This window comes from Dermacentor silvarum, chromosome 7 (assembly GCF_013339745.2).
Source record: "Dermacentor silvarum isolate Dsil-2018 chromosome 7, BIME_Dsil_1.4, whole genome shotgun sequence".
Lineage (NCBI taxonomy): Eukaryota > Metazoa > Arthropoda > Arachnida > Ixodida > Ixodidae > Dermacentor > Dermacentor silvarum.
The window spans coordinates 168,180,662-168,205,148 of record NC_051160.1 but is presented as its reverse complement, the minus strand read 5'-3'; the positions used below and the strand labels follow the sequence as shown (position 1 = coordinate 168,205,148).

Genomic DNA, 24,487 nt, shown 5'->3' with positions numbered 1-24,487 from the left:
GTGCGCGCCTGAAGGCCTCCTCTTGCGGCGGCGACCAAGGAGCGGCTGTCGGATGCTGGTGGTACGGGGGTGTGCTTGTAACGGGTGGCGGACATCGGACAGCGGCGGCGTAAGTCATGGGACGCTGGTGGTCTGGACGATCGGCTGCCGGTAACGCCTGCCGGATTTCTTCACGGACCACTTCGGCGATTGCGCGGGGCTATCCAGTGTCGGTGTCAGAATCTTGTGAATTTCTTCTCTGACGAGCTCTGATCAAATCGCGTAAAGGGCTCTGATACTCTGAAGTCAATGCGGTGGCATTGATTACGGTGCTGGTGGACAGTCGATCGTACTGCCTGCATCGTTGATGAAGGGCCCGCTCAATAGCCGTAGCCTCTTTGATGAAATCAGCGACAGTGACTGGTGGATTCCGCACAAGCCCCGCGAACAACTGCTCTTTTACACCTCGCATGAGATAACGCAACTTCCTATCCTCGGTCATGTTCGGGTCGGCTCTACGAAAGACGGGCCATGTCTTCGGCGAACATTGTGACCGACTCATTGGGTTGTTGCATCCGTAGCTCCATCAACTGCTGGGCGCGGTCGCGTCGGTCGGCACTTGCAAAAGTATCGGTGATTTTCTGCCGAAAGTCATTCCATGTCGTTAGGCTACCTTCGCGGTTCTCGTACCAAGTACGGCCATTGTCGTCAAGGGCGAAATAGACGTGGGAGAGCTTTTGCTGTTCGGTCCACTGGTTGATCTGTGCGACGCGCTCGTACTTGTCAAGCCAGTTTTCAATGTCTTCAAAGGCTGCACCACGATAGCGATCGGGAACCAGCGGATGAAGAACGGTTACCTGTTGCTGACTGGGAGACCGGCTGCATTGGGGTGCTTGCTGGGCTGGTTTCGGCCATTTCCAGATGTGTGGGGCTTCGAGAAAAAGGTGGTTGAAGAGGGGAGAACTCCGGGGCAAGGCCTAGCAGTCGACGGGTGAAGCGATGCACGGGGCTTGTAACTGGGTGCAATGCATCCGGGCTAGATGAACGACTCCCAGAAGGAGTCCGGAGCATCAGGCGTGGTCAATACCCCATACCTCCACCAGTGTCGCGGTACAACGCCAAGAGAAGACTCGGAGAAGTTCTTCAGGAACAACGAGACAACCAGTTCAAGCGAAACAGATCAGAGACACGTCTTCTTCGTCGTCGGCCAAATCCCACCGACCCACTTGACGGAGTCCGTTAAATGCCCCCCATCGTCGTGTCTTCTGCCTAGAACACACGCGTCAATATATATATTGTGACGTCTCGGTTGGAACGGCGTTTATTAGGCCCGGGAGCTCGTCAGCGAACCAGCGCAGCACACAGGCGATGATGATGAACACATATACAGGCGAAGAGGAGGCTAGGTAGAAGTGTGAGGATGATGATGATAACATACAGATGAGGAAGATGTGCGTAATAAACGCCCACACTAATTTCCCCCCGACGTCAAAGCGGCCATCCTGGCCGGCCGTCAAGGTGTCGAGGCACGCCGCGTGAAGGGCTTCATGTGGGAGACGTGGACAACCTCGGTATTGCGGCAACGGGGTCTGTGGGGGCGTCAAGAGGAGTGGCGCGATAGTTGACAGGCGAAGTCTGTCCAAGGACTATGTACGGCCCGATAAACCGTGGCTGGAATTTTTCACATAAACCAGGGGTGCGAACAGGAGTCGGAGCAGGACCTCGTCACCAGGTCGAAAAGATACAACGCGATGGCATTCGTCGTAATATTTTTCCGGTCTTTTGTCTGGCCTCTGTGTTCAGGCGAGCAAGCTGGCGACAGTGGTCGAGTCGGGAAATGTACTCTTCGCACGATGATAGAGATGTATTAGCCTTGGAGTTGAAGAATGAAACGTCCAGAAAGAAAGTAGGTGAGCGTCCATAAACGAGGTAAAATGGCGAGTAGCCAGTTGTGCGCTGCACGGCCGTGTTATAGGCGAAAGTGACGAATGGTAAAAGAACATCCCAGTTTTTGTGGTCTGGTTGAATATAAGCGGCGATCATGTCGGCAAGGGTGCGATGAAACCGCTCGGTCAGGCCGTTAGTCTGGGGGTGATAGCTAGAAGCTGTCTTGGGGGCTGTGCCGGAGGCTCGAAGAACTTCGTTTAGCAGTTGGGAAAGGAACGCCTTTCCACGGTCACTGAGCAGTACACGAGGAGCACCATGGCGTAGAATAATGGCTTCAAGAACGAAGTGAGCAACTTCCGAAGCAGAGCCACGTAAGCAAAGAAGCTGTCTCAGCGTAGCGCGTCAGATGGTCGACGGCAGTCACTATCCATCGATTGCCAGCAGTAGTGACCGGAAGGGGCCCGTAAAGGTCGATCCCAACAACCTCGAACAGGGCTGCAGGGCACGGAAGCGGCTGTAATTGGCCGACAGGTGCAGATGTTGGGAGCTTGCGACGCTGGCAGGGAGAGCAGGAACCGACGTATCTGGCGACGCTAGCAGAAAGGCCAGGCCAATAGAAACGACTTCGAATGCGGTCATAGGTTTTATGGAACCCAAGGTGGCCAGCTGTCAAATCATCGTGAAAGGCGTTGAGGACACGAAGTCGGAGAGAGCGTGGTAGAACTGGCACCCAACGTTGCCCGTCAGGATGGTAAATACGGCGATACAGCACGCCATCGTCCAGCTTAAAGTGTGCGAGCTGGCGACGGAGGCGCGCGTTAGGTGGACGAGAAGCCCCAGAGAGGTGATCAATGAAGCGTTGACAGTACGGTCAGCCAGCTGACGAGAGGCGAGTGGCTGATCATCGTCGAAAGGCAGTTGGTACATAGAGGCCAGGGAGGAAACCGTAGCAGTGTCGGTCGAACTGGTGACGTGCGAAGCGATTGCAGAGGCGTCGAGCGGGGCCGTAGGAAGCGGGCAGCGAGAAAGAGCGTCGGCGTCTTGGTGTTTCTTCCGGACTTGTATATGATTTCGAAATCATACTCTTGGAGGCGTAAAATCCAGCGACCCAGGCGTCCAGACAAGTTCTTGAGCGTGGAAAGCCAGCATAAAGCGTGGTGGTCCGTAACGATGGTGAAATGGCGGCCGTGGAGATAAGGCGAAACTTCTGTATCGACCAAACAATAGCCAGGCACTCTTGCTCAGTGATCGTATAGTTCTTTTCGGAAGCGCTGAGTACACGGCTGGCGTATGCAATGACTCTCTCTCGCGAAGAGTTGTCGCGTTGCAGAAGAACAGCACCTATACCACGGCCGCTAGCGTCTGTGTGTAGGAGAGTCGGTGCGGCCTCATCAAAATGGCAAAGCACAGGTGCAGAGGTGAGGGCATCCTTCAAGCGTGCAAACGCCAATTCGCATTCCTGGGACCACACAAAGGGTACACCGGAAGCTAGTCGCTTGTGTAATGGAGCTGCGATGGAGGCAAAGTTCTGGATAAAGCGACGGAAATAAGAGGCGAGGCCAAGGAAACTGCGCAAGTCTTTGGGTCTGCCAGGACGAGGAAAGCGAGAACTGCAGCAGTCTTGTCAGGGTCCGGCTGAATGCCATCCCTGCTCACGACATGACCCAGGATCTTAATGGCTTTGCTGGCGAAACGGCATTTCTTGGTGTTCAGCTGAAGACCAGCGCGGGCGAGGCACGTCAAAACTTCATCCAAGCGTTGTAGGTGCTCATTAAATGTGGATGAAAAAATGACAATGTCGTCCAGATAACACAGGCAGGTCTTCCACTTCAGGCCACGCAACACGGTGTCAATCATGCGCTCAAAGGTCGCAGGCGCGTTGCAGAGCCCGGAAGGCATTACGCTGAACTCGTACAGTCCATCGGGGGTTGCGAACGCCGTTTTTCTTTATCGTCTTCGTGCATGGGGATTTGCCAATAGCCGGAACGCAGATCCAGGCTGGAAAAGTATTCCGCACCTTGGAGGGAATCAAGGGCATCATCAATGCGCGGCATAGGGTAGACGTCTTTCCGAGTTATCTTGTTGAGCGCCCGGTAATCGACGCAAAAGCGCACGGAGCCATCTTTTTTGCGGACCAAGACAACAGGAGACGACCAAGAACTAGCCGAGGGGTGAATTACCTTGCGTTCCAGCATGTCTGCGACGTTGTCTTCGATGATTTTCCGCTCGGCTAGAGACACACGGTATGGGCGGCGCCGTACGATAGATGTTTTGTCTGTCAGAATGCGATGCTCTGCAACGGTTGTTTGGCCCAACGTTGACGAATACACGTCGAAAGAATTGGCGTGCTTTTTCAACAAAGCCAGCAGCTGTTGTGTCTGCGCGGGTTCAAGTCAGTGCTGATGACTGCTGTAAGGGCGCGGCCGAAGAAGAATCACCAGAAGATGGGTCCCCAGAAGAGACTGGTGTAAGTGGCAAGACGCAGACAGGCGCCAGATCGGCGACGGATGCAACGGTTGTGCCTTGCGGAAGCAGGACTTTTTCTGGAGTTGCGTTCGTGGCAGTGACCAGTGCAGATCCATTGTGGAATCGAACAACTCCTGATGTAAATGTTATGCCTTTAGTAAGGCAACGTGAAGAAGGGAACACCAAGACGTCACCATGGTCAATGTCGTCGGATAGGAGAGTAACTAGTTGGATTTGTCCTGGGAGTAGTTCCGTATCTTCCGCAGCGGTCAGGTGAAGTAGCGTGTGGGTTTCTTCGCCAAGCAAGTGTTCGGTGTCGGTAAGGTGTATCACACGCTGCCCACAACAAATAGCAGCAGAGGCAGAAGATAGAAAATCCCATCCGAAAATCAGCTGGTGAGAGCACGGGTATAGCACAGCAAACTGTATGTGATGGAGAATGTCATCAATAAGTACACGCGCAGTACAGAAGGCAGCAGGTCGAATAGTGTTCCCTTCGGCTGCAACCAGCGTGGAACCATCGTAAGGCGTCATAACTTTCTTCAGACGGGAACACAAATGAACATTCATAACCGACAAAGCCGCACCAGTATCCACTAAAGCATCCACGGGCACCCCTTCAACGTACACACGAATCATATTGGATGGGCGCGCTGTAGGAATTTCAGTCTTGTGTGTGTATGCAGTTTTTCCTCCGGAAACTGCATCGCTTAGTTTTCCGCGCGAACGGTAGAGGTAAGGGAGGCAGGCCTAAGTGGTGACGATGAGCGGCGGTAGGGTGATGGAGAACGGCGTCTGGCCGAACGGTAAGCGCCTCGTGCATCAGGTGATGCAGGCGGAGATGGAGAGCGCTGCGAAGGTGAAGAGTAACGCCGCCCTTGGTAAGAGGCCCCACTGTAAAAATCGCGCTCACACATATCGTAGCCCCGACGCTCGTCTTGCTGGCGCTTGCGGCAAAAGCGTGATATGTGGCCGCGATAGCCACAATAATAGCACGTAGGACGAGACGGACGCCAAGGGGGGGTAGTAGGGGGTGTTCGGTGTACCGTGTGACAGGGAGGTCAGATGGACCGATGAAGGCTCTGGCGGTGATGACGGGAAGTGAACCGTGGGCGCAGTAGCAACGACGCGTAAGTTGGTAGCGGCAACGGAGAAGTGACGTGGCTGACAGGCTTGGCAGCAACTTGCGCGTATGTCGGTCGTGCGGTAGTTGGTAATGCGTGAGGGACAGGAGCTTGTGCTGGCACAGTGCAGGTCAAGGACGCCAGTTCTTCCCTGATAACGTCACGCAATGACGCACCGAAAGGTTGGCTGGGATACGTCGAAGGTGAGGTTAACCCCATCGATTGTAACTCTTCGCGTATGAGCGTGCGTATCAGTGTACGTAGGTCATGGTCCCCGTAGAATGGGCATCGTCAATGTCGGGCTGTAGGCGGACAGACTCGAGCTCATCGAGGCGCTGACAAGTGATTACGACGTCAGCGACGGTAGCCGGATTGTTAGTGGCGAGTGCATTGAAGGCAAGAGTTCCAATGCCTTTGAGAATGTGGCGTACCCTGTCCGACTCCGACATTGAAGAATTCACACGTCGGCAGAGTGCAAGGACGTCCTCGATGTAGGAGGTGTACGACTCGCCCAGGTGTTGTTTGCGAGCATCGAGGCTTTTCTTGGCGAGAGTGGACCGAACAGCCGGTGTGCCGAACACTTCACGAAGCTGGTGCTTGAAGAGAGTCCAGTCGGTCAATTCGGGCTCGTGGTTAAAGAACCACGTCTTCGCCACGCCAGACAGATAGAAGGAGACATGGCGTAGTTTATTAACATCATCCCAGCGATTGGCGGAACTGACTCGCTCATAATCGTCCAGTCAGTCTTCGACATCCTCTCCGCGAAGACCAGCGAAGAGATGGGGTCACGCTGGGCGCTGTTGATGATAAAGGAAGGAGGCACTTGCGATGTCGGAATGGTGGCAATAGGGGCGCCAGGCTGCACGTCCTGCGGCATGCTAGCTGACGGTAGGTGCAAGCGGCGACCTGAACGAAGCTCCAGGAGGCAGACTGGACGGCCAGAGGACGTAGGACCGAAGAGCACACTCCACCACTTGTGACGTCTCGGTTGGAACGACGTTTATTAGGCCCGGGAGCTCGTCAGCGAACCAGCGCAGCACACAGGCGATGATGATGAACACATATACAGGCGAAGAGGAGGATAGGTAGAAGTGTGAGGATGATGATGATAACATACAGATGAGGAAGATGTGCGTAATAAACGCCCACAATATATATATATATATATATATATATATATTGAAAGGGGGATTTATTGAAACTCGTCCGAGGGATCGCAAGTTGCTTTTTAGGCACAGTCCTAGCTGTTGGCATCCGCAGCTCGAGCTCGGGTCTCGCGCCGAAGCGATGGCAGTGCCCACGGCGCCTACATGCATATTCCCCACTACGATTGCCCCCGCTGCAAAGGTGAGCCATCCTGGCGACCTAAGGCGATGACACAACGACGGGGTCGTGGTACGGCTTCAGACGGCTGATGTGAACCGTCTCGCGGCCACGGCGGCACTTGTCCGAAGATGGTGTCACCGGTTCGACCACATAGTTGACAGGCGACATACATTCGACGACCCGGTAAGGACCCTGATTTTGGAGCAAGCTTTGCGCTAAGGCCTGGAGATTGGAATGGCAACCGAAGCCAGACGTGAGAATCCACGGCGAAGGACTGTGTTGGCTGATCGTGGTCGCGGCGATCTTTTTGGATGCCTTGGGTATCCGACGTGAATGAGCGAGCCAGTTGACGGAACTCTTCAGCATGTCGAGCAACTTCTGAAAGCGGGGTGAATTCAGAGGCGTCCGGGTGATACGGAAGTACGGTGTCAAGGGTAGATGATGGTTCACTCCATAAAGAAGAAAAAATGGTGAAAAGCCTGTGGTAGCCTGAGTGGCGGTATTGTACGCGTAAGTCACAAAAGGGAGGACGTCGTTCCAATTGGAATGATCCGACGCAACGTACATTGTGAGCATGTCACCAAGAGTGCGGTTGAACCGTTCCGTTAGACCGTTAGTCTGTGGGTGATACGCCGTAGTGGTGCGGTGAATAGTGCGGCACGCTGCTAGTAGCTCATTAATAACGTCCGACAAGAAGACGCGGCCTCGGTCGCTGAGCAGCTCTCACGGTGCGCGGTGCCGTAAGATGAAATGCCGTAAGAGGAGCGCTGCGACATCGCGGGCAGCAGCCGAAGAAAGTGCAGCAGTTTCGGCGTATCTTGTTAGATGGTCTACTGCGACAATTATCCAACGATATCCGTTAGCAGTGCATGGAAGGGGCCCATAAAGGTCGATCCCGACTCGGTCAAAAGGACGTGCAGGACACGGTAAAGGTTGCAGTGGGCGTGTTGCATGAGGAGTTGTCTTGCGTCGCTGACAGGCTGCACATGACCGAATGTATTTGCGCACATAAGAATACATGCCTCGTCAGTAGTACCGCTGGCGGAGCTGCTCGTACGTTTTCAGGACGCCAGCATGTGCTTGTTGTGGGTCGGCGTAGAAATACGTGCATATGTCGGAACGCAAATGGCGAGGGATGACGAGCAGCCATTTGCGACCGTCTGGCTGATAGTTCCGGCGGTGCAAGATGGCGTTCCCCAGCACAAAATGGGTGGCTTGGCGACGAAGGGCTCGAGGGCATGTAGCCGTTGAAGAAGTAGTTAGAATGTCAATGAGAGACGCAATCCATGGATCCTTTCTCTGTTCAGAAGGCATGTCAGAAACAGTAAGCGCAGAGACCGGGCAGTCCCTGGATGCGGGTGGCGTGTCGTTGGACCGCATGGGTGACCGGGAGAGGGCATCCACGTCAGAATCTTGACGCCCGGAGCGATAGATGACGCGAATGTCTAATTCCTGGAGTGAAGAGCCCAAGGGCCAAGACGCCCCGACGGGTCTTTCAGTGACGCAAGCCAGCACAGCGCGTGGTGGTCTGTCACAACGTCAAAGGGATGGCCATACAAGCAAGGGCTAAATTTGCTTAAAGCCCAAACTATAGCCAAACACTCTTTTCTGTGACATAATAATTGGTTTCTGCCTTTGTGAGGGCACGACTAGCGTAGGCAACCATTCCGGGAAGCCAGGCTTGCGTTGCGCAAGGATGGCTCCAAGACCAACGCCGCTGGCGTCCGTGTGAACTTTGGTCGGAGCACTCGGGTCGTATTGACGGAGAATGGCTGGCGAGTTAAGCAGACGACGCAGATGATGAAGGCTGGTTCACATGCCGGAGTCCAATCACGAAGGTCACCAGGCCCAGCCAGGAGCTTCGTCAGAGGTGCGACGATGCAGGCAAAATTGCGCACAAAGCGACGAAATAAGAGCAGTGACCGACAAAACTTCTGAGCTCTTTCACTGTAGTCGGCCGCGGAATTCTGCGACAGCACGTAGCTTGTCAGGGTCGGGATGAACGCCGTCTTTGGAAACGACGTGACCAAGTATGGTCAACTGGCGGCTGCGAAGCGGCACTTTTTCAAGTTAAGTTGAAGGACGGCGGTGGCAAGGCAAGTCAGAACTTCGCGTAGACGAGTGAGGTGAGTGGTGAAATCAGGGGATAAAACTACCACGTCGTCTAAGTAACACAAACACGTCTCCCATTTGAGGTCTCGCAAAAGATTGTCCATCATTCTTTCGAATGTCGCGCGTGCATTGCATAGGCCGAATGGCATCACCGTAAATTCATACAGGCCGTCAGGCGTAATGAAAGCTGTCTTGGAGCGGTCGGACTCATCCATCGGGACTTGCCAATAACCCGATCGCAAGTCCAGAGAAGAAAGAATTCGACACCATGTAGACAATCCAGGGCGTCATCTGTACGCGGTAGAAGGTAGACATCTTTTCTTGTAATCTTGTTAAGGCGACGATAGTCCACACAGAAACGAATCGAGCCATCTTTTTTTTTAACTAGTGCCACGTGAGACGACCAATGACTACATGAAGGTCTGATAACACCACGTTCAAGCATGTCCGCACTTGCTCAGTAATGACACGACGCTCGGTGGATGACACGCGGTACGGTCACTGGCGTAATGGTGCGTGTCGTCCCGTATCACTGTGGTGAGAAACGGTGCTTGTGCGGCCTAATGACGCTTGATTCAAGTCAAAAGAGGCGTGAAACTCAATAAAGAGTAAGTAGGCGCTCACGTTGTGTCGGGTCGAGGTCATCGGCAATAGAGCGACAAAAACGTCTGGTGAGATCCGGTCAGATGGCACATGGGGCGTCAGTGCTGTTACGTTAGTTGTAGCCTGGTCGTCGGCAGCAGGGTATTGAATCTCAGCTTCGGTCGAAGGTTCATCCTTATCGCTGACACCAGTTATTAGATCTGGTAGGCGTTGGTTGCGGGAGTGGGGGACGTTGAGGCGGGACTTGGGAGAACAGGAGGGATTTATTGACATTATGTACAGTGATTAAATACAAATATCACCAGTTCATAAAGGGATCGACGGCCGGCAGCATCTCGGACGCTGCGGCCCGTGGCAAGAAGAGCTCTCTTCTCTCCTCGATTTTGTCGCTCTTTTAACCCCTTCGGTCTCTCGGGGTCTCTCGGGGTCCCGTCATTTTTGGCCAATCGTTGAGCCAGCTCAGGTGTCGTCATTTTGCTCCCCTGGTATTGGCCCGTGCAAGTGCCGTCATATTCGGCAATGGGACGCTCCGAGGGCTTCATTGTCCGATGGCTTATTTACCTCCGGCTTTGCCTCTTCGCCTGGAAGCGCTCGGCTGAAGGAGACGAGATGTCTTGGAACGGCCCTCCAGAGCTGCAAACCGCTTCGCACTCGACCAAGGGTTCCTTCCTGGAACCGTGCCAGCCTGCCGTTCCACTTTTGGGAAGAGTCAAGCAGGGGGAGAGACAATAGCTCGACGTGTGGTGCGTGAGGTGGAGTCCGCCAACCTGTCTGACGGGTCCGGTAACGTGGTTGATGCGCTCCGGCGCACGTAATTGGAACGCGACTGCCTTTGAGGTGGTGGGGAAACTTGATTGATTCCGGGAAAGGGTCCGTATCTAACAGCTCCTCCTCGCCCCGGAAGTTCGGCATGGCCGGTGAACTCAATTCACTGGCAATGAAGAACGCTGATGAAGCCTGTAGTCCACTGGCGACGAGTCCCGTGTGACGAATTTCTGGATCCTGGGTCCTAGAGAACGTACGTCAAACAGACGAAACAACATAGCGCTGCACCACGTACAAGCGCAGGCTCTTCAACTTTGACCCGCCAGGCTATTACTCTATCAAAATCAACCCTGCGTTCTTTTTTTTTTCCCAATTTTGATACAGTCGTTCCAACCACCTTTCCAACAGCTTTCCCATATCTCCTCGAATTCCGACAAGCCGAGGAATGCTATTGTCGTCGCAAAAGAATCGTGAGGAAACGGAACAACCAGTGCTTCAGAACATCTTAGGCGGTCTCACTTTACGAACAGCCTGTTCATAAACTGTCACGATGGGCGACTTTTCGCCACGTACTGAGGACAATGAACAGCCTCGCCAACCTAAGGATGCATAATTAAAAGCGCTCGAATTTTGCGGGCACTATTCTTAATGCCTTCTTTCGTCTCAAGCAGACGTTTTCTAACGCTTACTCAGGTTCCTTCCTTTCGTCCACACAGGACATATGCTAAGTGGTATCGTACCAACGCTTCTCAATGCAAATTATGCACTTACAGAAACTAATGCGCTTAACCTTAAAAGATAGTAACTTGTACTTTTAACCAAGGTTAATGGATGCACACGCGCGTTACTATCGGCTTTTAACAAATGACCTAGACGCTTCAGGTCGCTCACACAAAAAAGCCTAAACACTAATGGAAGGATTACTTCGCGAAACTAACGCTTAACTCAAAACGCATCTTTCAAACTACGGAGCTTTTCAAACTAAGAATAACAAAACTCATAACTTACTTATTGAAAGAAACTGCAGTCTAAAATCGCGAAAACTATCAAATGTCTCAAAAATAACAAACAAAGCAGAAGGTTTGCTTCTAACGGAACCGTTATTTTTGTCTATCGTTCGACTGTTTAAGACGAACTCGTTTTTTTGAGCCGTACACGAGGTGGTCGCGCGCTGAAAGCTATTCTAGCTAACCAGGGACAACCCAAAAGGCCTGACCGCCCATCAGCTCTTTAGAGACGTCACGGTCCCCTGTCAATTTGCGTCCAGCGACACGCCTTGGCCAAGACCTCGTCTGACCGCGTCGCGTCTCCTTGCAACCTCCTCTCGTCTGCCACCTTGCGCTTTCTTGAATGCGTGCTGCACCCCGAAAGATCGACGGAATGACTGGGACACTACTTGCCCCTTGCCCTTTTTCCGCACCGAACATGCTTCTCTGACTCGTTTCTCCGGTGGCCCGGACGCGCTTGAATGCAAAACGTTGTCAACGGCGATCGCACCTTTCTTTTTATTTGCGCACCGCTGATGCTGTTTGACTAGCTGACACTACTCACTTTCTTAAGCTGTGTCAACTCTCTGCCGCATTCTGATTTTGACAACGCTTCTTTCTACGGCGCCTTTTCCTAGTGCTCTTTTCTGAGCCATCTGCTCGCGCCTCGTGCTGGCCGTTACACATCTCGTCGGCCCGGATCACTGTCTCATCCGCACAGTCAGAGTGATTATCCATTAAATCATCTCTCTCTTTGCCTTGACTGGCGGACAGCTCGACCGACTCTGGAACAATGCAGCAGGCTTTACTCGAGCTACGCAACTCGCACTCCTGCGAACTGCGCACTACTACACTGTCCAGTTCCCGCTGTGCATCGACACACAATACTGCGGTCTCGATCGCTGTCTCACTCGCACAGTCTGAACGATTCTCGCTCATTTGGCTATCTGGACTGGCGGACAGCTTAACTGATCCCTGAACAATGCAGTTGTCTGACCTTGAGCAACTCAGCTCGCACTCTTGCGGTCTACCCTCAACTACATCGTCCATCCTGCACTGCGCTACGGCACTCAGTCCTGACTCGACATGGGTGCTCATGTCTGTCGGGTCAGCAGCATTCACAATTTCGTTAACGACCTTGTTAACATTAGATGCGACGTACACACACGGTGACTGTGCCAATTCGGTCACAGCTGGCTTAGCTGTCTCTACGGTGCTCTGTTGGCACAGCACCTCGTCCCTCTTACTACGGCCTTCAACGGCCTCCGTTGCCACTAAGGCATCGTTAGCATATAACACTTCCTGTTCACTTATGAACGTGCTGCTAATCTGCCAATCTCATATGAGCTACTGTTCTCTTCGGCTTTTGACGAAAATCTGCTAGCGAGTTCCTCACACTTTCGCTCATTACTACCTACAGATTTTTTTGGCTGCTGTTGTCTTTGTTCGATCAACGCTTGAATCTCTTTGTCAAGGCTGCCATTACTTTTTCGTGCTCTTGCCGTTCTCGCTCACGTTCCCGCTCGCGTTCCCTGTCGCGCTCTCGTATTTGACGCTCATGCTCGCGTTCCTGACTCTCGCGCTGTACTACCTCCCAAGCAATCTCAATGCTTTCATCATCAAAGCCACTATCTATTATTGCCTGCTCGATAGCTGGCCTTTCCATTGTTTCTTCCGCCTCAACTCCCAAATCCTCGCAAACCAACAGCAAGTCTGCCCTCGTCAACCTTCTAATGAGATCCATGGTAGCTGCCCCGACTGGTGGTTAGAACTGTTTCCTTAATTGTGCAAACTCAAAATATGCTACAAATGCCCGATTCCCAGAACAATAAAAATAAACACACAAAATTTGAAGTCTGGCGAATCAAAGGAAAAAACCACGCGCTCACCCATGGATGCAGCACCACGCCATCTCGTCCATCCGTCCGTTGTTCCCAGTTCCTCGGGACTCCCTGGGTCGAAGGCTCGTTCTTCTTCGATTTTCCCAGTTTCTCCGGACTTCGGTCGAAGGTTCCTCGATGTCGCAGTTCCAAGTTGTTCAGCTGGAATCCCTGGGTCGAAGGCTCATACTTCTTCGTTGCTCCCAGTTCCTTCGCTGTTCGCTCTCAGGACTCCTTTGGTCGAAGGCTCATTCTTCTTCGGTCGAAGGTTCATCGATGTCGTTGTTCCGAGTTGTTCAGCTGGAATCCCTGGGTCGAAGGCTCATACTTCTTCGTTGCTCCCAGTTCCTTCGCTGTTCGCTCTCAGGACTCCTTTGATCGAAGGCTCATTCTTCTTCGTTCGAAGGTTCATCCCTATCGCTGCCACCAGTTATTGTATCTCTGCTTCGGTCGAAGGTTCATACTTATCGCTGACACCAGTTATTAGATCTGGTAGGCGTTGGTTGCGGGAGTTGGGGGACGTTGAGGCGGACTTGGGAGAAACAGGAGGGATTTATTTACATTATGTACAGTGATTAAAATACAAAATACTGAACAGTCATAAAGGGATCGACGGCCGGCAGCATCTCGGACGCTGCGGCCCGTGGCAAGAAGAGCTCTCTTCTCTCCTCGATTTGTCGCTCTTTTAACCCCTTCGGTCTCTCGGGTGTCTCTCGGGGTCCCGTCATTTTTGGCCAATCGTCGAGCCAGCTCAGGTGTCGTCATTTTGCTCCCCTGGTATTGGCCCGTGCAAGTGCCGTCATATTCGGCCAATGGGGACGCTCCGAGGGCTTCATTGTCCGATGGCTTATTTACCTCCGGCTTTGCCTCCTCGCCTGGAAGCGCTCGGCAGAAGGAGACGGGATGTTCTTGGAATGGCCCTCCAGAGCTGCAAAACCGCTTCGCACTCGACCAAGGGTTCCTTCCTGGAACCGTGCCAGCCTCCCGTTCCACTTTTGGGAAGAGTCATACAGGGGGAGAGACAATAGCTCGACGTGTGGTGCGTGAGGTAGGAGTCGCCAACCTGTCTGATGGGTCCGGTAACGTGGTTGATGCGCTCCGGCGCACGATAATTGGAACGCGACTGCCTTTGAGGTGGTGGGGAAACTTGATTGATTCCGGGAAAGGGTCCGTATCTAACAAGGGAAAGACACAATAACGTCAGCGTCCACAGTCTGGATGGTGCCAATAGTCTCGCCACAGCGCAAAGCCAAAGTGTGCGAATTTGGGTTTGAAACCAGTATGTCCGCAGCACCATGGTGAACCGTGAGGAGGGCGAAAGGCAACGATATAGGGTGGCGGCGACTGAAGACGGCAGCGGGTGTGAACAAGACCGTCGCGTCGGCAAGCGATGTGCATGAGTGAGGGACAAATACAGCACTGTGTGGAGGAAGGTCAGTATCTGAAGCTACACAGATCCTGCTAGCATCGGGAACTTGCAAGTCGTGAGATGGCAAATCGCACAGAACGGAGAACTGAACCTCAGCACGTGCACAGTCAATGACGGCATGATGGCGCGACAGTATCACATCGTGGGAGCAACAGGTTAGCACAAATAATTCACTAGAGTACAAAATGTCTCGAATCAGCAGCCTGGCAATGCACATAGCGGCGGGCTGAACTTGTTGAGCGCTGGCTGTTCGAAGCGATAGTACCGAAGGCGTCATGGTCACCTTCCGTAATAAACGACAAAGCTTTTCACTACTCACGGATATGGCGGCACCTGTATTGACGAGCGCAAGCGATTTGATGCCATCCACTGACACTTCAATAACGTTAGCGGGGGAGAAGCGAGGACTTCGATTTTCCGATGACGACGCAGTTCGTGCCTGAGGAACTGCGGAAATCAGTTTTCCGCCTCAGTATTGGCACTGGGCCGACGACGCATAGGTGAGAGGGAGCGGCGGCGAGGGGAAGGCGAGCGACGAGCACCAAAGGGCTGGTACTCCGGAGCTGGTACGTCATCAGCAACGTAGACTTCCGGTGGCGGCTGTTGTGGCATACGAAATGGTCGGAATCCGTAGCTGGGGGCTCGCGTGGTGCCCATGAAGGCCGGGAAACGCCGGCGGCAGAGGCGCGCTACATGTCCCGGGGTGCCGCAGGCGTAGCATATGGGGCGGTTATCAGCAGTGCGCCAAGGATTTGTATTCTGCTGTTGTGCACCGAAGAAGTGAGCCGCCGGCTGCCGAGGCAAAGGCGCAGGAGAGAACAGCGGCAGGCGAGGCGCTGAAGGCGGAGGAGAGAACACCGGTAGGCAAGGAGCCCGTACAGCCGCCTCAGCATACGTCAGAGGTGCGGCCATGGAAGCCGGCTGAGCCGGAGATGGAAGAGCTTCGGTCACTTGCTCTTGAATCATCTACCGGGTCGCTGGAGCCAAAGAGTGAGAAGGCTTCTCAGTGGTCGGCAAAATGGAGAGCTGTCGGACAACCTTCTCCCGCACAAATTCTTTTATCAGCGTCAGCAAAGTTGTCTGTTGTCGCCAATAACCAATGCTGTTAGCGAATCTTCCGTGGGTGGTGGGCGTCGAGCTAAGATGCGTTGTTTCCGTAGCTCGTCAAAACTGTGGCACAAATTGATGACGTCAACCACAGTACGCGGATCCTTCGCTAACAACATTTGAAAGGCGTCCTCATGAATGCCTTTCATAATGTGTTTTATCTTGTCTTGTTCTGCCATTGAAGAATTCACCCACCTACACAGGTAAACAACATCTTCGATATAGCTGTTGAACGTTTCACCGTGATGTTGTGCGCGCCCACGTAGGCGTTGTTCAGTGCGAAGATTGCGCACAGCGGGGCGCGCGAACACTTCTGCAAAACTGGTCTTGAATGCAGTCCATGTGGTGAAATCGTGTTCGTGGTTTCGGAACCAGAGGTTCGCGACGCCGGTAAGGTAAAACAACACGTTGTGCAACTTGGTGGCGTCGTCCCACTTATTATGCCGGCTTACCAGCTCGTACGATGACAACCAATCCTCCACGTCATGATCATCGGTGCCGCTAAAGACGGCAGGATCACGCTGGCGCAACACACCAGAAACGATGACCGCTGGAGGCTGAGGTGTATCTTCCTGGGCGGTGTCGTCAGGCATGGTCGTAGCAGTGGGTAGCGTCCGGCTTCGGAGTTCCAGTTTTCGAGGTTACCCCACACTGATATCAAATGAAAGAGGGATTTATTGAAACTCGTCCGAGGGATCGCAAGTTGCCTTTTAGGCACAGTTGTATCGTGATCTGATAGTACGCTTACCAGCGCAACCCGCGTCATTATTTCTACTCGGCACGAGCCGTGCCCTTTCTCTTTACTTTTCCCTCTTTGCTCTTGGCGTGTCTTTATAAGCAAGCGCAATAAAGGACGCAAGCAGTTTTTCGCCCTTCACTATGTCGGCCTGGTTGATTCTTCGCACACGCCCATAACGCACGGAACTTTACAACAGTCCCAGCTGTTGGCATCTGCAGCTCGAGCTCGGGTCTCGCGCCGCAGCTATGGCAGTGCCCACGGCGCCTACATGCATATTCCCCACTACAATGTGCGTGTGCGTGTGCGTGTGCGTGTGCGTGTGCGTGTGCGTGTGTGTGTTACAACGCCAGCAGTAGTTTTGGGAAGACAGGAAATACCGTATCTGCACAGTCGGACATGCTATTAAAGGATGGTTATTTTTTTTGTTAATATCGTATTAATATCGTAATGCGGAAGAAGAAACGTATGTACTTGATCGTGAACATATCAAAAATATATTCGTATCAAACGTGATTCATTTGGCAATGACGCGTTATATGTCACCGTATAGTTCTCCGAACCAATCTGAATCCTGCAAAATAAAGAAAAAAAGAATCAAATAAACAAAGAATAAACGACGCATCCGAAGTCACGCTGCAAGCGTAAATCAATTCAGTTCAATTTTATTCCATTTTCTCACATAAAAATGGAGGAGGCCCGAACGGAAAGTGAAACCTTGTTCACGTGACGGGAATTCGGGCCCCCTTACAAGGCAACAGCACTACATTACATGTTATTTTTCACATAACGAAACACATTCACTATGCGTAATCACAATTCACAGATAAAACGCTAGAAAAGCACACCAACATAAAACAAAAAATGCAATTGGTTATTTACATACACTACTGAAGACACACGAAAAGCTTTCTTAATGCTTTCTTACTGGTATGTACAATATCTGTTTCATATTCCAACAGATAGTTTAAAAGTTTCGGAAGCCTGTGGCATAGCATCTATACTCACTCATAAATAAACGTGTGTATGGTTTTATCCAGTTGTCCGTATTTCGGGCTGGGTAAGCGTGTGCTTTTATTTTAGGCTCCACTAATGAATGTACTGTTCGATCAGAAAATTTGAGGCTGTGTTTATATCAGAGGGCTAAAGTGTATGCATAAAAGCTGGGAAGAGCAATTATGCAAAAACGTGTGAAAAGTGATGTGGTGTGTGCTTTTTAATGTTACATAGATGGCGGAGGGCTTTCTTTTGTAGAACGTGTAATCTATTTATATTTGTTATTTTCGTGGTGCCCCAAACAAGAAAATGGTAGCTTATTTGACAGAAAATATTGCATGATATGGTTGGAGTTTCATACTGGTAGGGAGTAAAAAAAAAGATGATTTAGCTAGTGCACCTATTGCTTGGAAGTGCCAGAAATGAGATAGTTGATATGTGTATCCCGCGCGAAATTTTTATGAAAGTAGACTCCAAGAGTTTTGACTATATTAAGAATCTCTATGGCGGAATTGCCTAAAACCAGAGTGGCCGTTAGTGAGAAGTTTACCTCGGGAGTGAAACTAGGGCAGCTTTTGTTTTGTTTACATTTATTTCTAATGAATTCAAAGTGCACAACGTGCTGAGACTTTGGAGACTGCTATTTACCTCATTAGTTATACCCGGGGAATTCTGGGAACGGAATAGCAGTGTTATGTCGTCTGCGTACAAGACATATTTTGGTTTATTACTAATATTTATTATGTCATTAATATTAAAATTAAACAGTAAGGGACCTAAAATGCTCACTTGGGGAACTCCCATATATACAGGTTTGTGTTAGGATAAATGGACATTTATTTCCACTCTTTGCATAAGACCCCGGAGATATGATGCTATGAGATCTAACGGTAAACCGCGAACACCTTAAAGCTGTAATTTATTTAGCAAAGTTAGATGATGTACACGATCAAACGGCTTGGAAAAATGTGTGTAGACGCCCGTTACTGATTGATTTTCTTCGAACGCTCTAAAAATAAAATCTTTCTGAATTACAAGGGCAAGTTCTGTCCAACGGCCACACCGAAAGCCAAATGAGCGACATTGGTTAAATTAAGTTTATCAGTGAACTTGGTCAGTCTAGTCATTATTATTTTTGTAAGACTTTAGAAAATATAGGGTAATATGGAAATCTGGCGGTAATTGGAAAAGTTATATTCGTGTCCTCCAACTATCACGACCGCTTTTGATACCATCATTTCTTCGGGAAAAATGTCTGTGCTGAGCGCAAGGTTATAAATATGGCAAAGATGCAGTAAAATAATGTCAATTGCATATTTTACTGGTTTTATCTTTATTCCATCTATGTCACATGCCACACTGTTTTTAAACGAATTAAATATACCCCGGACTTTGTTATCATTTGTGGGACTGAGACATAGACTGATATCATTTTTATTAATTTTATTTGCTGCCTCTAGGTAATGCGTACTGACCAATAAATTAGCAAAAAAAGTCATTAAAGCCTCAGCGAGTTCAAAACCCTTAACGGGCGCATTGTTTAGGATCAGTTCTTTAACAGTTTCTGCAGAATGTGAGCGACCCAACAATGCGTTTATCTTCTTCCACATGACATCTGGCTTGGTCTTATGATCCTGTTAAAAAACATTACAAAAATACGCGCACTTCGTTTTTCGCTAGGAAGCGTTGGTTTTATTTGGATGTTGTTTAAATATAGCCCAATCCTCTTATCTGCGCGAAGTTAAAAACCTTTGGAAGAGCTTATCCTTTCTTTTTATCATTTTAACACACTCTTTAGTCATCCACGGCTTACGCGAGTTACTCGCCTTCCTCATTTCTGTCAGAGGAAATGACTTGGTATAAGCTTTTATGAACAAACGAACAACATTATTACACGCCTCGTCTGACGTCTTCGCTCTATAGTTACTACGTGCCAATCTGTGAGGAGTAATCTTCTGCGAAAGTCCTCTAAAGTGTATCCACTAAGGTTCTGGATTGTTCTAACGGTGTGTGAACCTGGGTTGCCAGTTCCGCTTATAATAACTGCATTTGGGCTTATTTTTTCACCGAGTCGCTTGTAGATTTTTACAGTCGCTTGTCGCGTTATTATTACTATTTTTTTGGCGAGGGAGGGAGGGGGGGGGCTCATTCGCATCTTTCTTGCGAATATTGTTATTTTCGTGCCCATCACGCGCATTTGTCGTTAAACATACGCGAAATCAGCAGAAGTCCCAAAGTATGAAACTGTCCCTATCCATCCATCAATGTTTTGACGCGTTGCCAGCAATCGTGGTTGTCCTAGTGTGTTGCCAGTATTCTTTGTGCAAAATGGCTTCGAAGTGGTCGAAGTGTGGTAAAAATATTGTAAAGAGTTGGAAAAGGAAACGCAACTCACCGACTGGTTACGCCCAGTCACCGGAGACGATAAAAAGCAGCATGGAAATATTGGAAATGTAAGATTCATGTACCGGCAAACGTGCAATCAACAGGCTGCAGACTATCCTGGAAACTATTTTAAAAAGTAAATGAGTTCTTTCGTTCATTCTTGCGCATATTTTCTTTGTGCAAAATAATTATGATTATTTGTTTACTTTCTCTTCGTATTTTTGCGATTTTTGTACTATAAACTATTTTCAAGAATGGGAAAATTTGTTCAACTTCCGCTTTTTTGGGGCTTCTTCGAAAAAGTCGCACCGCTTTTTTTGGCCTTTTTTTGGGGGGGGATGATTATTAGCTTGTTTGCTTGGCAGCATCTGGCAACTCTGGTGTGAACTATAGTTAATGCCGCATTAGGGAGGCATAATGAACTGAGGAAATAACGCATAATGAGCATAATGAGGAAATAACGACTGATATTACTGTGTCCGCGGGTTGGTTGTTTATAAAGAGGTCAATCAGAGTATCCGTTGATTCCGTGGTGCGTGTGGCACCGTGTGGGACGCATTGTAATTTGCACGTTTGACGATGTCACTGTCTGACGAACTACCATGTCTCTGTTAGTATTAATACATCAAAACAAAATTGAAAATTTTCGGAAAGAACGCCGAGGTTATCTTCTTTATTTCTGGCTGACTGTGTGTTTAAATTAAAACACGTTAAGCCCTTTACGTTATTGGAACTAAAACGTGGTTTACATCGTCGGGCTGCATCGCTATTAAAACAAACAAAAGAAGTGCGGGATAACACACGTGCCAAGTAGTAGTAGTAGAAAACTTTATGTTTTAAAACGAAGTCCCAGAGGGTGGAGCCCTCAGTCCAGGGCCCCATTTGCTGCTCCTATCCGGCTGGCCCGGTCGATCAGGCATCGCTAGTCATCGAAGGCTGTGCTGGAAAGAGCGGCTTCCCACTGGGATGGGGAGGGGTTGGGTATTATAGGTAAGCCGGGTGGTTCGGAGCATTCCCACGTAGGATGGTAGAGGTTTGGGTGACCACCACAGAAAGGACATTTGTCGGGGTACTGGCTAGGGTAAAAAGTGTGGCGGAGAGCAAGGCTGGGGAACGTATTAGTTTGGAGCCGGCGCCAAGCGGCTGCCTCTGCACGGTTTAGCTTCACGTGTGGTGGAGGGAATGTTCTACGGGATAGTCTGTGGTGTTGTAGTATATGCGTGTATGTAAGCGGTATTGTTTCCACCTTGTCTGGGTTGGACTGGTCTTCCACCGGTGCCTGGAGGGTTAGACCTCGGGCTGCCGCATGAACGCGCTCATTGCCAGGAAGAGACGCATGCCCAGGTGTCCAGACTAGGTGAACTAGTGGAATGTTTTGCTTCTTGTGTAGAATTTTATGAGCGGTCGGTGAAATCCGTCCTTGTGCGTAGTTTCGACATGCTTGCTGGGAATCTGTGAGAATTGGACACGGCAGCATCGCCGTGACAATGTCGCCTGACGTGCCTCTGTTCATGCAGGTTTTCTGCGCATGCCTAAGCTTCATCACTGGGGGTGCAGCAAAATCTTTCGACCCTGGACGCCCTAAGCTTCGCTACGATACCGGCCTACCACGTCACTTCTGTGTGGGCGGTGTTTCCGGCCAGTTCGCTGAGGGCACCAGCACCCTGGAGCATCGACACGTGGATGGCCTTTTCCACTTTACATCTGGGGGCACGATGACGTCACGACGCATGCTCACAAGGGATCATCTGCATGCTATGAATGCATGTCCATCGCCTACCGGCTTCAGTGGACACGGCAGCATCGCCGTGACAATGTCGCCTGACGTGCCTCTGTCCATGCAGGTTTTCTGCGCATGCCTAAGCTTCATCACTGGGGGTGCAGCAAAATCTTTCGACCCTGGACGCCCTAAGCTTCGCTACGATACCGGCCTACCACGTCACTTCTGTGTGGGCGGTGTTCCCGGCCAGTTCGCTGAGGGCACCAGCACCCTGGAGCATCGACACGTGGATGGCCTTTTCCACTTTCCATCTGGGGGCACGATGACGTCACGACGCATGCTCACAAGGGATCATCTGCATGCTATAAATGCATGTCCATCGCCTACCGGCTTCAGTGGACACGGCAGCATCGCCGTGACAATGTCGCCTGACGTGCCTCTGTTCATGCAGGTTTTCTGCGCATGCCTAAGCTTCATCACTGGGGGTGCAGCAAAATCTTTCGACCCTGGACGCCCTAAGCTTCGCTACGATACCGGCCTACCACGTCACTTCTGTGTGGGCGGTGTTTCCGGCCAGTTCGCTGAGGGCACCAGCACCCTGGAGCATCGACACGTGGATGGCCTTTTCCACTTTCCATCTGGGGGCACGATGACGTCACGACGCATGCTCACAAGGGATCATCTGCATGTTATAAATGCATGTCCATTGCCTACCGGCTTCAGTGGACACGGCAGCATCGCCGTGACAATGTCGCCTGACGTGCCTCTGTTCATGCAGGTTGGTGACCAAAAAATGGCTTCCATAGTAATGTTCTTGGTCTTATAGTGCTGCCGTGTCCACGAGTTGTCTTTGACTGTATATGTGAGTGTTTTTCCATTGCGGGCTTGTTGTTGGGTCTCTGTGGGGATGTGGAGAAGAATCCAGGACCAATAACGGAAGATTTGTGCAGGGAATTGCTCCAAAATCAGAAAGAAATTTTGTCTAAACTTACTGCGGTTCAGGAAAAGCAAGACTCGTTTGAAACAAGATTCCTAGAAATGCAGAACCGGCTTCTCGTTATTGAAACTAAGGTTCAAAGCTTAGACGACACTCGGAACAGACTTGTAACTCTTGAAGAAACTGTGGCCGGCCGCAGTCTGGAAACGTCTAGTCTGGTCAAACAGGTGGATGACTTGGATAATCGTTCACGACGAAATAACCTTATCATTAGAGGAGTAGCAGAAGAGGAAAATGAAAAGGAAGAAACACTCGTAAGAAAAGTAAAAGACGATATCTTTAACGCTACTCTGAAAGTGAATGTGAATTCTATTGATAGAATTCACAGATTAGGTAAGAAACATTCTGGTAGAACTCGTCCTGTCATCTTGAGGGTGGCAGACTATAGAGATAAAATAAAGTTCTGCAGAATTGCTCGAAACTGAAGGATACTGATTACAGTATCAGCGAGGATTTCTCTAAAAGAGTACAGGGAATACGAAAAAAGCTATGGGACTCGGCAGGTGATGAAAGGAAGGCAGGAAAAAAGGTAAAGCTTGTTTTTGATAAATTGAGGGTAAACAACACGCTGTACAGCTGGAATGAAGAGCGTGAGGAAAGGTGCAAACTGGGAAGTCATTCAGGAACAAGAGATAATTGACATATACCGGGTCGACATGTAGGCTTCAAAATAATTAATGTAAACGCGAGAAGCGTACTAAACAAAACACACTCGCTTGAAGCTTTAGTTATTGATCATGAACCTGATATTGCCGTAATTACGGAAACTTGGTTACATAAAAACATACCTGATAGCGAAATCACCCCACCTGGTTACACGTTGGTTAGAAGGGATCGAGATGGGAGAGGTGGAGGCGTGGCTCTTCTCGTCAAGCGGAACATCGTTTTCACCCCGTTAGAAGTACCAGGTGATGTTGAAGCAGTGTGGATTAAAACTAAACTGAACAATCGAACTGTATTCGTCGGAGGGGTATACAGAGCTCCGAACTCTCCTGTAGAACATATCTTGCAACTTAGACAATTGATGGAAGCGTATATGAAAGAACAAGACAGCATACTATTACTAGGTGATTTTAATCTTCCAGCTATTGATTGGGATTCATATGTAGCCGGAGACACAGATGTCACTTCTTCTGAGGTATTTTTGGATTTAGCATTTTCATACAATTTAACTCAGATAGTTAAGGAATTTACTAGGGTGTGTGCAACAAGCTCTTCTGTACTTGATCTTATTTTAATTTCCAATGCTTTGACAACGTATGTGAATGATTGTCTTGTTGAAGAAGGTTTATCCGACCATAAAATGGTTATTCTGTCCTTGAACCTGTCCTCGTACCCCATGCAACAGGAATCAAGCATCCATTACCTAAACTTTCAAGCTGCTGATGATGTTAGTATTTTGGATTACCTTGAAAGATCGTTTGATAACTTCATGTCTATTTATGAATCAAGTGGTGGTACTGACGATCTGTGGGACTTTTTTTCCAAGATTACGATGCATTGTATTACGCGATTTATTCCTAAGAGCTTTAAAAAGTGCAAAAGAAAGAACCCGTGGATTACAAGGGAAATACTTCATGTCAAACGGAGGATGAAAAGGAAAAGGAAAGCTTGTTCACGAGGTCCAAGTGTACAGAACAAGACTTCACTTTATAACATGAAGCTTAACTTAAATCGTCTAGTCAAGGAAAGCAAGGAGAGATTCTTTAATGTTACACTGAAAAACTTCCTTCAGGAAGCACCTAGTAAATTTTGGAGATACGTAAACCCTACAAAGAAACAACATAAAGCAGATGATGAAAGAACTACCCAGGAACGTATAGAGCATTTCAATTCCTTCTTTTCCTCCGTTTTCACCAAAGATGATGCTACACTTCCATCCTTTACTTACACTTCCGATCGCCCTCCAGCGTCTGACCTTCTTATCAACGAGGAAGGAGTGCTGAACCTTCTTCTGCGCATAAATACAAAGAAATCCCCTGGCCCCGA

At 49.9% G+C, this 24,487-nt stretch overlaps 1 protein-coding gene and 1 pseudogene across 1 annotated transcript in view; both read left to right on the top strand.

The window, feature by feature from the left end:
* LOC125947057 (translation initiation factor IF-2-like) overlaps positions 1-24,487 on the top strand; it is a 550,732-nt gene that overhangs the window by 304,433 nt on the left and 221,812 nt on the right. The gene's annotated exons all lie outside the window — the stretch shown is intronic.
* LOC125947251 (uncharacterized) lies at positions 21,269-23,333 on the top strand (annotated as a pseudogene).